Source organism: Mustela putorius, unplaced genomic scaffold (assembly GCF_011764305.1).
Source record: "Mustela putorius furo isolate JIRA1106 unplaced genomic scaffold, ASM1176430v1.1 tig00001069_pilon_pilon_pilon, whole genome shotgun sequence".
Classification (NCBI taxonomy): domain Eukaryota; kingdom Metazoa; phylum Chordata; class Mammalia; order Carnivora; family Mustelidae; genus Mustela; species Mustela putorius.
Window position 1 is genome coordinate 2,023,989 of NW_025421558.1, and position 18,336 is coordinate 2,042,324.

The window sequence follows — 18,336 nt, forward strand, 5'->3', positions numbered from 1 at the left end:
AACATTTTAAAAGCATATATGAATTCACAAGAAAAGGGAAGAAATAGACAAACATCAGCAACAAGAGAAAGGTATGAAGGAGAGTAGTGAGAAGAATAAGTAGTGAGAACAGAGTCTGTGGCTTCCTGAGGAAAATGCCAGAACCCAATAACTTGGCATTGGGATTTTACCACCTTGTGAGAAATGAAGATGAGTTCTTGGTCCTGCAAAGAATAGAAGTTAGAACTGAGGCCCATACACACAGCCAGGGTCATCTACAAGCAGAAGCTCAGTAAAAGGGTAAACTAGGAAAAAATAATAATAATCCACCCACCAGCACCAAATGACAACAAAGAATGTCCCTGTTTTTGCTTGGAATCTAAGTAAGGAGGAGAAAAAAAAGAAAATAGTTTCAGTTGAGAATATGAAAACCTGGAGCTTTATTTCATGAGGACATGCATTTCATCTTCTCTTGGTTACTCCTTTTTGGTTACTCTCATGGTCTCAGAAACTCCAGGCCAAGAAACTCTTCTAATAATTGATCCCAAGCCAGTAATACCTCACTTAATTCTGAAAGAATTAAATGGAAAACTTCTCTGGCAGGAGGCCAATCCAGGCCACAAAGATTTCTCTCAGAAAAAACAAGCAAGTCTAGTCAGTGATGAGCTCACAATCACAGCTTTAAAAGTACATAAGGTGGATGGAACTAAAGTATATCATGCTAAGTGAAATAATTCAGTCAGAGAAAGACAAATATATGATTTCACTCAGATGTGGAATTTAAGAGACAAAAAAGATATTGGGAAAGGAGAGAGGGAAGCAAACTTTAAGGGACTTTTAACTACAGAGAGCAAACTGAGGGCTGCTGGAGGAAGGTAGGTGGAGTTGGGCTAAATGGGTGATGGGGATTAAGGAAGACATTTGTGATGAACGCTGTGCGTAATACGCAAGTGATGAATCCTGAAATTCTACTCTTGAAACCAACATTACACTGTATGTTAGCTAACTAGTATTTAAATTAAAAATTGGAAGAAAAAATAATTTTTACTATGCCAATAATTCCAATAAAATTCTAATAAAAACATATTTGTAGGGATGCCTGGGTGGTTCCATCAGTTAAGCATTTGACTCTTGATTTTGACTCTGCCAATGATCTCAGGGTCATGAGATGGAGCCTCTCATCAGGCTCTGCGCTGGCCTGGAGCCTCCTTAAGATTCTCTCTTCCTCTCCCCTTGCTCCTCCCCCCCCCAACTCTTGCATGCACTCCCACACTCTCCCTCTCTCAAAAGATATAAAATAATAGAGACACCTGGGTGGCACAGTACAGTGAGCATCTGACTCTTGGTTTCATCTCAGGTCGTGATCTCAGGGTCTTAAGATTGAGCTCCATCTCAGGTCAGGCTCTACGTGGAGTCCGCTTGAAGATTCTCTCTCTCTGCCCCTCCCCTGCTCTCTTATCTCTCTAAGAGAAATGAATAAATCTTTTAAAAAACTTGTAACAAAAAGTAATAAAATATAAAAACATGTAAGGAAAAAAAGATCACCATGTGCACAAGTCAGCAGACACAGTAAATACCAGGGTTTGAGCCCTAAAAACTTGAGACAATGGAATTGAAACGTAAGAGATATGACATAGTATATTTAAATTGATGAATGAAGAAATAAACCCAAAGAAAAGGGTATCACTATGAAAAACAATGGGTAGATATCTTAAAGTAGAATTTCTAGAAATAAAAAAATGAAAAATATAAAAATAAAAAAAATAAAATAAAATAAATTTTTTTTAAAGAAAAAGTATTGTGAATCGTGGATGGGCCAAATAACTTATTAGACACCTGAAAAGAGAACAAGTCAGCTGGACGATAGATATGATCCATCCCCTGAGAGGGGCCATTGCTTGTACACAGGGAAGGTGATCCTTACTCTGCAGGCCGAGCCGACCATGGGGCCTGACTAGCACCACCAAGCCTGAATGAAAACCCATGTTCATGTTCATGTGTTGTTAATGAAGATGTTAATGTTGTTAATGAAGAACATCAACTTGGCTCTAGTTTGGGGCCATTTGGTTACTAGAGAACTTTTGGATATTGCACTAAGAGTTTTCATTCTAGTGGGCTCACTAATTTGCTGGGTGGATTTATTGCTTGAAATTGGGACAATTATTAATCACCTTGGGAAAATGTTCTTGGTCCTCTTGCTGGTGAAATCCCTATCAACATCCTATATATTAGTTTGACCTCTGCATATCTTACTCCAGTTTCACTTATTTATATGATAATTTCAAAGATGTAATATTGGTTGCTACCATTTTTATGTCAGATATTGCATTCTTCCAACTCTGAGAACACTTTCTAAGTATTTCAATCCTTGCTGTGTCACTGCTAAATGAAAACGAACATGCATCATTAAAGTAAACACAGCAGTCCAGTTAATCTTGGCGGTTTCTTTGGCAGCTCTGGTTTTCAATTACGCTGACAGTATTTATCTCTAGATACTGTGGTGTTTCATATTTTGCAACACAGCTGCCTCAGCTTATAGTTACCATCATGCCCAGAGTGCTGGTCAGGGGGAAAATGTAAATCAAAGTCATCCATCATCATTAGGAAGGAAGTGGTATAACCCCTGGCCCCAGGCCCACTTGGAAATCTATAGGAATTTGCCATTTTAGTGTTCAGCCTGAAAAAGGACCTGTCGGAACAAACCATGTCATCAAAATTAAAGTACTGCATATTGAAAATAAGCTTCATCATGACGATGTGCAGAATTTTCATGTATTTTTTTTAAAGATTTCATTATTTATTTGACAGAGAGAGGGAACACAGCAGCGGGAGCAGGAGAGGAGACGCAGTCTTCCTGCTGAACAGGGAGCTCAATGTGGGGCTCAATCCCAGGACCCTGGGATCATGAACTGAGCCAAAGGCAGATGCTTAACTACTAAGCCACCCAGGCACCCTTCATGTATTCTTTTTTAAAGATTTTATTCATTTATTTGAGGGTGGGGGTAGAGAGAGATCACAAGCATGCGGGAGGTATAGAGAGAGAAGCAGACTCCCTGTTGATCAGGGAGCCGGATGAGGAACTTGATCCCAGGACCCTGGGATCATGACCTGAGCCAAAGACAGAAGCTTAACCAACTGAGCTACCCAGGCACATGTGATGGGTTTTTAAATGCAAATAGAACTGAGCATGGCATTTTATTTTGGGAATCTTTTTTTTTTTAAGATTTTATTTATTTATTATAGAGAGAGTGTGTGAGAGAGAGGATGAGCATGAGAAGTGGGAGGGTCAGAGGGAGAAGCAGACTCCCTGCTGAGCAGGGAGCCCGATGTGGGACTCGATTCTGGGACTCCAGGATCATGACCTGAGCCAAAGGCAGTCGCTTAACCAACTGAGTCACTCAGGTGTCCCTATTTTGGGAATCTTGATTAATTTACAAAATTACAATTATTCCAGTTACTATCAATCATTTTAAAATACATTTTAAAAAACAGTCCAAAATATAGAAACTGAAATCATCACTTCTTCTAAAATAGAATTTAGATGAGTCACAAAGCATTAGGGAATTTTTTTTTAAAGATTTTATTTATTTGATAGTGAGAGAGACAGCAAGAGGGAACACAAGCAGGGGGAGTGGGAAAGGGAGAAGCAGGCTTCCCACCGTGCAGGGAGCAGGATACGTGGCTCAGTCCAAGGACCCTGGGATCATGACCCAAGCCGAAGACAGACACCTAACAACTGAGCCATGCAGGTGCCCCAGCACTAGGAATTTTGTGTGTTTAAATACATATCTTATGCAACCTGGCTGAAGAGTTTTGCATTTGATTTTTAGATTTGTGGACATTAGTAGTTCATGTGATTAATATCTAATTGCTTAGGATTATGACAGAATAAAGTAAGTTTAGCTATGGATAAAGAAAAGTTATAAAGAGATTTAAAATGCAGGAAATTTTGAAAATAATAAATAAGATCAAACACAAAATAGAAGCTGTTGAAGTTTACATTCAAGAAAATCTTCCAACTCTCGGTGCCTAATGGTATATGTATTGGGATAAGAAATAACACAGGTAGTAGGAATATGACAACATGTCTATTATCCTTTGTTGTTTAGGAGGTGGTGATTTACATCATGCCTTAATGTTGTGTCTCTTACATAGAGATGTTTGCATTACATTGAAATTTGTACTCATGTGATATCAAAATAATATGAAATTATATATTTTTTAAAGGTTTTTAAAGTTTTTAAACTGTTATTTTATTTAAATTCATTTCATTAATGTATAGTATATAATTAGTTTCAGAGGTAGAGTTAAGTGATTCATCAGATGTATATAACACCCAGTTCTTATCACATTATATGCCTCCCCTAATACCCATCCCTACAGCAACCCTCCCTTCCAGCAACCCTCAGTTTGTTTCCTTTAGTTAAGAGTATCTTAAGGTTTGCCTCCCTCTTTGATTTTGTCTTATTTTTCTTTCCCTTTGCCTATGACCCTCCATTTTAAAAGGGTCTGAAGAGTTTTTTTTTTTTTTTTTTTGCCAGTAGGTTAAAGGAATAAGAGAACTAGAAATAAAAATTAACAAGATACAATGCAAAGAGATAATGAAATGAACTATATGAAAGAATGTTCGGGATAGAGAGATAAGGTCTGATATATATCCAGTAAATGTTCTGGAAGGAAAGAAATAAAGATATTTGAATTACAATAGTTGAAGTTTTCCAGAATTAATGAAAGACATAAATCCACAGAAAAGAGCACAACATATCCAAACAGAATTTTAGAATTCCATATCTTGGCATACTGTATTGAAACTGAGAGTAGACAGTTAGACACGAACTGGAGGCAAGGGTGGTGATAAATAGGTTATACTTTGGAAGCCTGGGGGCATGGCATCCTGACTCTGTGGCTCACAACATCCTGACCTTGTGGCTTCCAGCATCCCCAGGCTGACAGATCAAGAACAACAGGTACAGAACGTGGGCTCTCCTCTAACACCTCTGCCCCAGGGTAACCTCTAGGCTCATTACAATTCATTTGCATTGCCGTTCCCCTTCTCCATGGAAAAATGCTGCCATAATGGTTCTGGTACAAACCTTGAAAAGTCAAAAACTTTTGGGAGGAGCACCCCCTGCGAAATGATTGGAAGATCCTCCATTAGAGATCAGCCTGTCCATGATCCAAGACCCCACTTACACACAAAGAAAAAAACCCTGTAGCTTTAGTGCAATTACCACCTCTGGGCCTGCCCATTCTCCCATCTGTCCTAAAGAAATTGCTTTGTGCTTGCCTCATTCCTGCTGACTGTCTTTCTTCTAGCATGGATCTTCATGTAAATCCTTCATGGGAAATTGAAGAATTGAGACCTCCATTCACATAACACAGAATCTCCAACTAGTAACAGAAATCCTGGAACATCAAAGATATAAAGAAGATTCTAAAAGTAGCCAGGGAGAACAGACAGATCACCACAAATGGTAATTAGACTAACAGCATGCTTCCCAGTAGCATCAATAGACTCTAGAAAAATGTCTCCAAAATATTGAGAGAAAATAGCTATTAACTTAGAATACTAGCCCCAGCTAAACTATCACATAAGGATAAAGACATTTTCAGATAAATAAGAACTATTAACGTATGTACTTCAGCAGTAAAGAAATTGAATCCAGGTGGAAGGAATGAGATGTAAGAAGCAAAATAAAAGGAAAAAAAAGGAAAATTGGAACAGGCAATTTTTAATGAAACGATATCAACAATAATAATAATTAATTTGGTGGTGTTTTTTTAAATATGGCACTAAAATACTAATAAATAATAACACAAAATGGGAGGGAGGAATCAGTTAAAGCCACTTAGTGTCCCTGTATTATTCAAGACAAAAGAAGAGATACTGTAGTTTGTTTAGTATGCATATTAAAATTTTAAGGGTGGCTGCTGAAAGAATAGAAATAGAAAGAGCAGGAGCAATAGAGGAGGGGAAGGAAATAAAGAAAGCTTGATTTATCTAATGGGAGGCAAAAAAAAGAGCAGAAAATAAATTCAAACTAAACATAGAAATGAAAAAGAACAAAACAAGATAGTAGAAATCTACATATATCAATAACAAAAATAAACACAAGAAGGTTAAACTTAACAGTTATAGGGGAATCCCAGAATATTTTAAAATTTAATTAAATATTGTTAAATATTATATGACAATTAAAATTAACAAACCAAATATGTCAACAAGGATAAAGTCCCAAACATAATGTTGAGTGGTAAAAAAGAGCTAAAAGAATATTTCAATATTGCAAAATTTATGCATAATTTTAAATACCTCAAATTATAATGTAGATTGCTTCTTCCATTTATATATGTAAATCACCCATGGAGATTTATATAGTAAAATTATAAAAATAAGCATGGGAAAAATATGCAGAAACTTTGAGATAGTGGCTTGGGAAGCAGTAAAGTTAGGGAAAAGGAATGAATGAGCTTTCACTATTTTTTTAATGTTTTGATTCTTTAAAAAAAATTCAAACCAGGGCACCCGGGTGGCTCAGTCAGTTAAGTATCCAACTCCTAATTTCAGCTCAGGTCATGATCTCAGGGTCATGGGATCAAGCCCCATGTTGGTCTCTACATTCAGAGGGGATCCTGCTTGAGATTCTCTCTCTCCCTCTCCCTGCTCACGGTGCTCTCTCGTGCTCAAATTAAAAAAAAAAAAATTAAACTAAACATGGCAGACCATTAATAGCTATTTTATTTTCATAGGAGGTTGGTAATGTCTATCATTTCTCTACTTTTCTCAATGTTTGAAATATTTCCCAATTTAAAATACTAGTGTTTCAATAAAATCTTGTTAGTTTCCACTCCTGGGTCTATATCCAAAGGAATAGAAAGCAAAGACAAACAGATGCTTGTACATCAATGTTCATTGCAGCTTTACTCACAATAGCTAAGAGGCATAAACAACCCACGTGTCCACCAACAAAAGAATGAATAAACAAAATGTAGTGTATGAGTACAACAAACTATTTTAAAAAATGAAGTTCTGATACATACTGCAATGTGGGTAAAACTTGAAACTATTATGCTAAGTGAAATAAGTCAGATGCAAAAGGACAAATACTGTATAAATCATTTATATGAAATACCTAGAATAGGCAAATTCATAGAAGCAAAAATAGATTAAAGTTTACCAAAGCTTGAAGGAGGGGGAATGGGAAGTTACTGCTTAATAGATTTAAGTTTGTATTTGGTGTAATGAAAATCTTTGGGAAATAATGGTTATGGTTGCATATATTGTAAATATAATTAATGCCACTGAATTATACACTTAAAATGGTTAAAGTAGCAAATTTTGTTATATCTAATTACCATAAATTTTAGAAAATAATGTAATATGTCAAAAACCATTGAACAGTTTTATTTGCATATGTATATATATTTAAAGACTTTAATTATTTGAGAGAGAGAGATAGCAAGAGAAAGCATGAGCAGGGTGGAGAAGGGGGAAGCAGACTCCCCGCTGAGCACAGAGCCCCACAAGGGGCTGGATCCCAGGACCCTAGGATTAAGACCTAAGCTGAAGGCAGATGCCTAACCGACTGAGCCACCAAGATGCCCAACTGACTGAGCCACCAGGATGCCCCTTGTGTGTTATTGAAGACAGGTATTAACATGTACTTGCCATGTGTTGACTTTTTTTTTAAAAAAATCAAGCTATAAGCTTTTATTACAAATTTAAAAATGAGGTTCTTAAAACTTCAACTTGACCAAATATGAAACAATTTAAAAATCTCTAAAGGTGTATTGAGAAAAATCAGGCTTTCAAACACACAGGTCATTACCAAAAAGAGAGGTCTTAGGTAAAACTAGGAAAAGCACTGGGGCATAGCGCAGGTAGTTCTAGTCATCTGGTCAACAGAAAAGGCACACACTTGAGGTCTTGGCTCCAACCTTCCTTTTTTTTTTTTTTTTAAGATTTTTATTTATTTGTTTATTTATTTATTATTTGACAGAGAGACAGCGAGAGAGGGAACACGAGCAGGCAGGGTGGGAGAGGGAGAAGCAGGCTTTCCAGGGAGCAGGGAGCCTAATGCGGGGCTCGATCCCAGAATCACGACCTGAGCCGAAGGCAGAAACTTAAGGACTGAGCCACCCATGTGCCCCTTTCACTCATTTCTTATTGCTGGAATGTCATAGTCATTTCTTCTGGTAGGAGGATGAAAGACCCCTGTGGAGAAGGCCAGCCGGCATTTACTCTGTCCTGCCCTCTGGAGCGGCCGAATTTTCAGCGGGTGGATGGACTGCTTTGGTGTCCATGCCATCTTGCGGTTTCAGGTTTTCTGGGCGTCTGCCTTCATGTTTGCAGGTGCAGCACTGTCGACATTGGGTCTCATCTCTGATTCCCCATGTTTTCATTGCTTGTCCTCTTTGGGCATTTTCTGGCATGGAGGGCCCTTGAGAATCACTGTCTGTAACCCCATCAGTATATGGTCTCACTGGTTTATCTTGCTCTCCTGCACCCTGCTTGTCAGCCCCCTCCATCCCTTCCCCCAGCAAGGGAGGGGTGGAGTGCGGGGGTTGATGCAGGTGGGATCGGTAGCCTGGGCAGGGTGGATGCGGTGGGGCCTCGCCTTGGGGAGCACTCTCCCACCCCTCTTTCTTTCCCCACTCTCTTCATCCTGGTACTTCCGCAGAAGGACCCCTGCGCTATGGCTAGGATGTGCTCCTCTGCATATTTCCTGCCTTCTACTGGGACACCAACAAGGTCCTCCGAGGACATCAAACCCCATAGTTCCTGCAACCTCTCCCCCACACAGTTACTTCCGGGGTCCTTCTTTACGGCAGTCTGGCATGCAGAGACATCTTCCTTGGTATCATTCCTGTTGATGAAACCATAACTGTTTGTTGCACTGTTTGCTGTTTCCACAATCTTCCTCATGGTGACATTCTTGTCCCTGCTGGCAGGTGCCTTGGTGTGAGCCTCCTGGGTGTTGTTGCTCCCTGCGCTACTGTGGGTGGTGCTGGGCTTGGTGTCTGCATTTAGCACTGAGGGCGGGTGGCTGTGAGCTGCCTGGTGTCTTGTCACTGCAAGCCGTTGCTGTCACAGAGACTGGGCCACCTTCTGCTGTTGTGGCTCCTCCTGGGTGTGGGTACCTAGCCCTTTGGTGGCAGCAGGGCTGCTCAGGGCTCCCTGGGGCCTGCTCTCTGTTCATGCTATGGATCTAGCTCTAACAGTACACTTTAAGTGAGTGAGTCCTATGGCATGTGAATTAATATCTCGAGAAAACTGTTTTAGAAAATGGTTTTTTATTATATTCAGTTAGCCAACCTGTAGTACATCATTAGTTTTTGATATAGCATTCAGTTATTCATTAGTTGCATATAATGCCCAGAGCCATTCACAACAGGTGGCCTCCTTAATACCCATCACTAGGCTACCCCATCCCCCACCCCCTCCCCTGTGAAACCCTCAGTTTGTATCCCACAGTTATCAAAAACTAATGACGTACTGTATGGTGACTAACATAACAATAAAAATTTTTTAAAAAAAGAAATTTAGGTGAAAAAAAAAGAGTCTCTCAAGGTTTCTTATTCTCCCCCTTCAGTTTTCCCTCCCTTCCCCTATGGTCCTCCGTGCTATTCCTTATGTTCCACTTATGAGTGAAACCATATAATTGTCTTTCTCGGTTTGACTTACTTCACTTATCATAATCCCCTCCAGTTCCATCCATGTTGATGCAAATGGTGGGTATTCATCTTTGTTGGTGACTGAGTAGTACTCCATTGTAAATATGGACCACATCTTCTTTATCCATTCTTCTGCTGAAGGGCATCTTAGCTCCTTCCACAGTTTGGCTATTGTGGACATTGGTGCTATGAGCATTGGGGTGCATGTGCCCCTTCTTTTCACTACATCTGTATCTTTGGGGTAAATACCTAGTAATGCAATTGCTGGATCATAGGGTAGCTCTATTTTTAACTTGTTGAGGAACCTCTATGCTGTTTTCCAAAGTGGCTGTATCATCTTGTATTCCTACCAACAGTATAGGAGGACTCCCCTTTCTCCAAATCCTTGCCAACAATTGTCGTTTCCTGTCTTATTAATTTTTGCAATTCTAACTGGTGTGAGGTGGTATCTCACTGTGGTTTTGATTTGAATTTCCCTGATGGCTAGTGATGTTGAACATTTTTTCATGTGTTTCTTAGCCATTTGTATGTTCTTTGAAGGAGTGTCTGTTCATGTCTTCTGTCCATTTTTTGACTTCATTATTTGGGGTTTTTTAGGTGTTGAGTTTAAGAACTTCTTTATAGATCTGGGATACCAGCCCTTTATCTGTTATGTTATTTGCAAATATCTTCTCCCTTTCCATGGGTTGCCTCTTAGTTTTGTTGACTATTTCCTTTCCTGTGCAGGAGCTTTTTATTGTGATGAAGTCCCAAAAGTTCATTTTTGCTTTTGTTTCCCTTGCCTTTAGAGATATGCCTTGAAAGTCTTGATAGTAAGTGATAGTATGAAAATAAAACTGATCAGAACCAGATATCCCAGGATCAAGGGTCAGTTTGGTAATCCAGGCCTCTGTTTTCATATGTATGAGATATACTAGATGATCCTTAAAGTTCTTTCCACCATTTAGAGTACAAGAATCTTCAAAAGACAGGCGAAGAGTGTTAAAACAAGTTTCTCTGCTAGAAGTCGAGGCTCCCTTTTATGTAAGGTCAAGTGTTGGTTGCTTCGTGTTTGTGGCAGGTGATGGGGAAATCCCCCTGAGAGTTCCCTCTATACTGCTTTGTTAAAGACACGGAAATCCAGTGGAAGAGAAGAAAGAAAAGCCTGTGAAGCCAGTAATTTAATGCCGGCTGTGATGTTGGAGCCTTGATCTGGTCCTAGGCAGTCCTTAGGGGTTTGGGCCACATTCCAAATCACCCAGGATGAGTTGCAACCCAGGCTGTTCCTGTCCACCCTACCCCCATCGCCCTAATACTGACCTATCTTTATCTGTGTAGAGAAACATTTAATCTCTTAAACTGTGTCATAATGCCTATCTTTATCTGTGTAGAGAAACATTTAATCTCTTAAACTTCATTCTGTTTAGCTCCAGAATGCAGGAGAAGGGAAGGTGTAGGAATCACTGTAGATTTTGGCTCAAAATAAGAAGAAACTTTCTAACAATTAAAATGATATGAAAATTGAGTGACAATCTGATAATACGGTGAAACTCATTAGTGGGCAGGTCTAAGAAAGAGATCATACCGCCAAGATTGCAATAGAGAAGTTCTCAAACTTTCTCTGCATCAGAAACCTGGGAAGCTTGTTAAGCCACAGATCACTCAGCTCTCTCCCAGAGCTTCTGAATCAGTAGGTCTAGGTGAGAGCCAGACAATTTGCTTTTCTAATAAATTCCCAGGGGCTGATGTGTTGCTAATCTGAGGGCCACACTTTGAGAACAACTGCTAAAGAGGATCTCCTGACACCGGGTGGGATGTCGTAGTAGATAACTTTCAAGTTATCTGTCAGCTCTGAGACTCTGGGAATCTATGGAAGGCCCATACAAGGCAAACAATCGGGTTCCAGAGACATGAATTTGCTCCAAAAAAAAACAGAACTCAGTTCACTTTAGTTCAAAGAACTGAGTACTTAGAGAACCCTCATTATGTCCTTAGCAATAAACTATTAAGTACTCAAGGTACTATTTAAAAAAATTACAGCAAATGATCCTGTCTCTCAGAAAGCCTACATTTAGACTAGAAAGGCAAATCCAAGTTCTTCCATGTAACTTTCATCTACCTGACAAATATTATGTTTCTACTATTCTTCCATCTATAAGCTACATGTGGGAGTACAAAGTGGGGGGAAGGCAGCCCAATCTAAGAAGTACATAAAGTTACAACCTTTCTAAAACTTAATTTATTCATGTGTAAAAGGGAAAAGATACTGACTTGCCAAGGTCATTGTGAGAATTAAATTAAATAATTGTTTATGAAAGTGCCTATAATAGGTGCTCAATAAATACAGTTGTCCTCTGTAATACATGGTTACAATTACCCGCAGTCATTCATGGTCCAGAAGCAGATGATCAGATGATAGATAGTCCAAAGGTCAATAATAATGTAACACCGGCTCACAGTACCTATGTCATTCACCTCGCTTCATCTCACATCATCATCATGTTCTCATCTCACAACATCACAAGAAGAAAGGTGAGTACAGTGTAATATTGAGAGAGAGAGACCACATTCACAAAACTTTTACTACTGCATATTGTTATAATTGTTATATTTTACTATAAGCTGTTGTTGATCTCTTTCTATACCTAATTTATAAATTAAACTGTATTGTAGGTATGTATGTATATTTTTAAAAAACAGTATATGTACGGTGAGGTACTATTTGTGATTTCAGGCATCCACTGGGGGTCTTAGAATGTATCTCCCATGTATTAAGTGGGGGTTACTGTATTTCTTTTGTCTGGGATGCTTCATATCAGAAATAAAACTTGCTCTGGTCCTTGAGAGCTGCCAAAGTAAGTTCATGGCCATCAACCTCCATGGAAAAAGTGAGCGAGGTGTTTTTCTAAACATGCCTCACTGTGATCTGGTTCCTCCCACTGTCACAGTGTCTCTCCCCCTCTACCAATAGCAGTAGAACAAAGTCTCGGAGAACCTCGGGAATACTGCAAGATCTGTGTCATCATGGGCACTGTGAGCCACAGAAGATCCCAGATGGTGATGAGCTGATAAGCAGCAGATACAGAGTTTCTCAACTTGGCACCATGACTTCTTGGATTGGGTAGTGTTTTGTTACTGGGACTGTTTGTGCATCATAAAACATTTAGCAGCATCCCTGGCCCATATCCCTAAAAGCTAGCAGCACTCTTTTCTGATCATCACTTCCAAAAATGTCTCCAGATACTTCCACATATCCCCATGGAGCAAACTCCTCCAGCTGAAAAACACTGGTGCAGATGGACTCTTGCACACATAGATTTGCCAGATTTAGCAAATAAGAATACAAGATGCTTGAAAAGGCAATTCATAATGTGGGAGAAGGTATTGACCCATCATATATCTGATATACAGTACCAGGGATGAATTTCCAGATTATACAAAGAGCTCCTACTACTCAACAACAATAACAAAACAAAACAAAACAAAACAAAAACCCAATTCAAAAATGGACAAAGGACTTATGTAGATAGTTTTCCACAAGACATATAAATGGCCAATAAGCAAGTAAAAAACTGCTCCGTCATCTCTAGCTATTTGGGAAATGCAAATCAAAATGACATGAAGTATGGAGGGAAATGGTGGAATGGAAGAAAATATTTTCCCTAGTCGAATGGTGGTTGACAGGGGCTGGGAAGGGGCAATGGGGAGATGTTAGTTAATGGCTAGCAAGTTTCAGTTATGCAAGATAAATACTCTAGAGGTCCCCTGTACCACATGGCCCCCATTGCTAACAATACTGTCTTTTGCACTTGCCAGATGTTAAAAGAGTAGGTCTCAAACAATAATAACAAAATAAAATGGGAAAAAACACGATGAGATACTTCTTCACACTCATGGCTATTCTAAACATAATTGTTTTAAGCAGGGAAAATAAGAAGTGTTGGCAAAGATGAGGAGAAATTGAAATCCTTGTGTACTGCTGGTGGGAAGACAAAAATGAGATGGCTGTTGTGGAAAGAGTTTTACGGTCCACCAAAAGGTTAAACATAGAATTGCCCTATGATCTGCCAATTTCACTTCTAGTGAATTTCAACAAAAATAAAAGTGGGGACTTCAACAGAGAGTTATACCCCAATGTCCATAGCAGTGGACAAAATGTGAAACACCCCAAATGTCTATCAACAGATGAATGGATAAACAAAATGTGGTATATTAATGTCAAATGGAGTTTTGATTCATGTTACAACATGGGTGAACCTTGAAAGCATGATGCTAAGTGAAGAAAGACACACCCAAAAGGAGAAATACCGTATGACCCCACTGATAGAAGACACCTAGAATAGACAGATTCATGGGCACCTGGGTGGCTCAGTGGGTTAGAGCCTCTTCCTGCAGCTAAGGTCATGATCCCAAGGTCCTGGGATCGAGTCCCACATCGGGCTCTCTGCTCAGCAGGGAGCCTGCTTTCCCTCCTCTCTCTCTTTGCCTGCCTCTCTGCCTACTTGTGATCTCTCTCTGTCAAATAAATAAATAAAATCTTTTTTAAAAATATAGATTCATAGAAACAGAAAATATTGTAGATGTTCCGGGGGCATGGGGGAGGGAGTGGGGAGTTCTTCTACAATGGGTACAGTTTCTATTTGGGATGATGAAAAAGTTCTGGAAACACAGTTGGGATGGTTGCACAATATTGTGAATGTGCTTCATGTCATTGAATTGTATACTCGACATTGCTAAAAGGGTAAATTTAATGTATATTTCATCTCAACAGAAAAAAATGTTTAGTAGAGGATCACCAAATTACATTTGAAATCGATGTGAACAATGAATTTTTTAGAATGAGAATGTCACATGCAATTTTTAGGACATATTTATATTTAATAACATAAATTGTATTGTTTTTCTAACATTTGAATGCAGCTAGGCATTCTGCGTTTTCTCTGCCAACCCTGCCAGGAGACACTCGGAGTCTTAACTTAGGTAGAAACCGAGAAGATTCCAGAGATGTTTTAGGGAATAACACTGATAGGACTTGGTGACCAAATGGAATGAGCACATGCTAAGCTATTTCAAATAGCACTGAGGGTTTTGTTTTATAGCACAGAGAAGCCTTTCGTGGAGATAAAAGAGCCACCACGGCCATTCAGTTCATTCATTTCTACCACTTAAGCCGTATACAACGCTGACATTGTTCTATGGTCTATCCACACCTCAGTGAGAAAATAAGGAGTGTAGGGTCCAGCGGGGTCAAGGACAAGTAAGAAGACAGTGACAGTGGGTTATGGAGAGTTCCATGACAGAGGGAGTAGATGCTGCAAGGACAGCAGGTGGCAGGGGTCCCCGGACAGGATCCTGGGATAGGGGAGAAGCAGCATCAGGAGCCCTTGAAGGACTACTGAGGACAGACCTGGCCTCCTGGGCTGTCACCTGGGGTGGCCCTACAGACCACGAAGAATCTCACTTTCTTATTGTCTTCCACAGATCAATGTCCTAAGGAGGAACTTCACAGCTCCCAACCCAGCTAAACTTGTTGCCAGCAGATTCAGATATTATCTGGCAAACTGGAATGACTACCATCTGCCCTGCAGCCTTCCTGGAATAATGATTTTAAAGATAAAATATAAAATAGATTGGCGGGGTCCTTCCCAACCACAGACTTCCCAGCAGCCAACGTGGAGCCAACAGTACGACCTGGGAAATGGGCAACTTCTCAGCTGGGTTGATTCCTTGGCTTCCCTTCTGCACTGGCTTAAACTGGCCCCCTCTGCTGCCTCGTATACAGGTGCATCCATAAATTATCACTTCATTAGGCACGTTGTAGCACCACTAAAATTACATCTGCAAAATGCACCATTAAAGGACTGGGGCTGGCTCAGGAGGAGTGAGTCATCAAGATTAAAGAAAAGCCATTTCTAAAATCCTGGCATTTCGGGAAATATCCTGAGGCTGCTCAGTGGGGCGGGGCAGGGGGGTGGTATTAAATTGCCTTGTTAGCCTACTGGATTCTCTATAACTTTCTGTGCCTGGAGACCCAGCCTCCTCTCATCTTTTGGATCTTTCTACTTAGTAGGCAGGGTGAATTTCCTGTCAAGATTGGTGAAGATTCAGAGGTGTCTGGTTGGTCAAACAGCCAAAATCCCAGTGGGTGGGTGGGGCAAGGCACCTTGAAGATACGCTGCACCTTGATTTCAATCCAAGTGAGTGTAACCTTACCTTTTTCTTGGGAGGCATGGGGCAGACCCTGAGAATAGGAAAGAACAAAAGGGGCTGCAGATGGCATTTTTAGGGCAGTGCAACTGTTCTGTATGATACTGTAATCAGTATATGTGCCATTATACACTTGCCCAAACCCATAGAATGTACACCAAGAACCCTAATGCAAACTGATTTTTAGGAAACAATGTATCCATATTGGCTCATCTCTGTAACAAATGCACTTCATTAATTTGAGGTGTTACTAATAAGAGAAAGAAGGGGGGAAGTGAGGCAAACTCTCTATACTTTGTGCCCAATTTTCTGTAAACCTGAAACTGCCAAAAATAAAATAAAGTCTCCTAATTTAAAAGAGAGAGAGAGAGAGAAGAGTTGTGGAGTCTTCCCAGGGTAAGACTGGGATGGAGGCAGGACAGGCAAGGAATGGATTCATTCATAAACGGTGAGGTCCAAGCAAGCAGGGCTGTAACCACTTAGAAGGTGGGGGCTATTTTACTAACCTCTGTGTGTGTACATCATAATATGTTTGCTATATGAGTGAACAAATCAATGAATGAATGAAACTCATTTAAGGTGGTTATCAATGGGTAAATGATTTAGAAACAGCGGGGAATCTCTCTCAAGAGATATAGCCCATTTGCCTATACATCTAGCCTGTAAGATTTGCAATACACACCCACCTGTGTGCACAAGAAACCCCCCAATACACACACACACACACACACACACACAGCTGCTTCAACCCCAGCCAATCTCTAGGTTGAGAGCTACAGTTTTTCAGGATCTCCTCACCCTTTGCGCACATAGCTGTAGGATAAATATATTGTTGCCCTGTGCTGCTGGGGAAGACCCAGCCTAAGAAAGAACCCATCTTTGCCAAATTCATTTTGCATGGTTTTTTTTTTTAAGATTTTATTTATTTATTTGACAGACAGAGATCACAAGTAGGCAGAGAGGCAGGCAGAGAGGGAGGAGGAAGCAGGCTCCCTGCTGAGCAGAGAGCCCGATGCGGGGCTCGATCTCAGGACCCTGAGATCATGACCTGAGCCGAAGGTAGAGGCTTTAACCCACTGAGCCACCCAGGCGCCCCTTCATTTTGCATGTTAACAAAGCCCAACATGCAGGCAGAGATGTGGCTTCCCAGGAGCATACACAAGAAGTTCTCTGCTCCTCTTCTTACTGCTTTTCCCTACATGGACAGAAGCCTTCCTCCAAGTGCTAACTGGACGGACTTCATTAAGGACTCCAGAAGGCCTCTGTTAAAACACCTGAACCATTCCTATCCTCTGCCCACAGCACCAAAGCATGGCGCCTTACTCCTTGGGAAGAGGGGCAGGGTGTGAGGCCGGCCTGGATTAGAAGAGGTCACAGAGGAGGCTGGCAGTGGAAGAGTTAGCATCGCTTCATGGTCTGGAAGGTCAGTTCTTTTTTTTTTTTTTTTTTAAAGATTTTATTTATTTATCAGAGAGAGAGAGCGAGCACAGGCAGACAGAATGGCAGGCAGAGGCAGAGGGAGAAGCAGGCTCCCCGCTGAGCAAGGAGCCCGATGTGGGACTCCATCCCAGGACGCTGGGATCATGACCTGAGCAGCTGCTCAACCAACTGAGCCACCCAGGCGTCCCAGGAAGGTCAGTTCTAAAAGGGTATTGAAGGCCTGGCGTAAGTTTTAGATTCAGGGAATCATGGAAGAGTTGGCATTTAATCTCAGGTTTAAGAATAAATAGTAATTTCCATGCAGGCAGGGAAGGCAACCAGGGATTAAAATCAGAGTTTGACTGTTTCAGAGATTGTTAAAAGGTGGCCCATTGCCCACTGCCCAAATCTCATGGCAAGAGAGAGGTCATTTTAAGTTGCTTATGCATAGGGTCCTGGGCCCACATTAGTTTTAGAGGAAGGGTTGGTCTCAGAGCTGAGCAGTGAGTTCCAGCCCTGCACAGCCTAGGCATTTCTGGCTTAGAGCCTGACTGTACCTAAGTGAACTTGGCCCTTCTCCCTTCCTGTCTCCCTTCCTCCTTCCCTTCTTCTCATCCTCTTCCTCCTCCTCCTCTTCCTCCTTCCCCTGCTTTTGTTCTTCTTTCTTTCTTACCTACCCCCACTCTCTTCTTCCTTCCTTCCTTCTTTCTCTTTCTTTTCTTTTTTTTTTTTCTTTTCCTTCTTTCTCTTTGTGTTGTGAGAAATACCAGGAACATGTAGCAGCTATCCAGTTTCTTAGCTTGTCTAAGAGGTAAAACAGGGTGAGCTCGCTCTATGGGAACTTGGAAAGATTCCCCCAAGCCCAGAAACAGCACAGCATGTCTCACATTCAGAAGTCCCACAGAGAAGCCTGGGATACCAGCTTGAGCAAAGTATTAACTTTATGAATGACACTAGTGCCTCCCAAACTCTAATGTGCATTCCGATCACCTGGGGGATCTTGTTAAATTGTAGGTTCTGATTCACTAAAGCTAAGCTGGAGCCTGAAATCCTGCATTTCTAACCAACTGCCAGTGG

General features: G+C 40.7%; 1 pseudogene; it reads left to right on the forward strand.

Moving 5' to 3' along the window:
* The first annotated feature begins 1,997 nt into the window (after positions 1-1,997).
* On the forward strand, positions 1,998-2,648 carry LOC101671271 (annotated as a pseudogene).
* Positions 2,649-18,336: the final 15,688 nt, after the last annotated feature.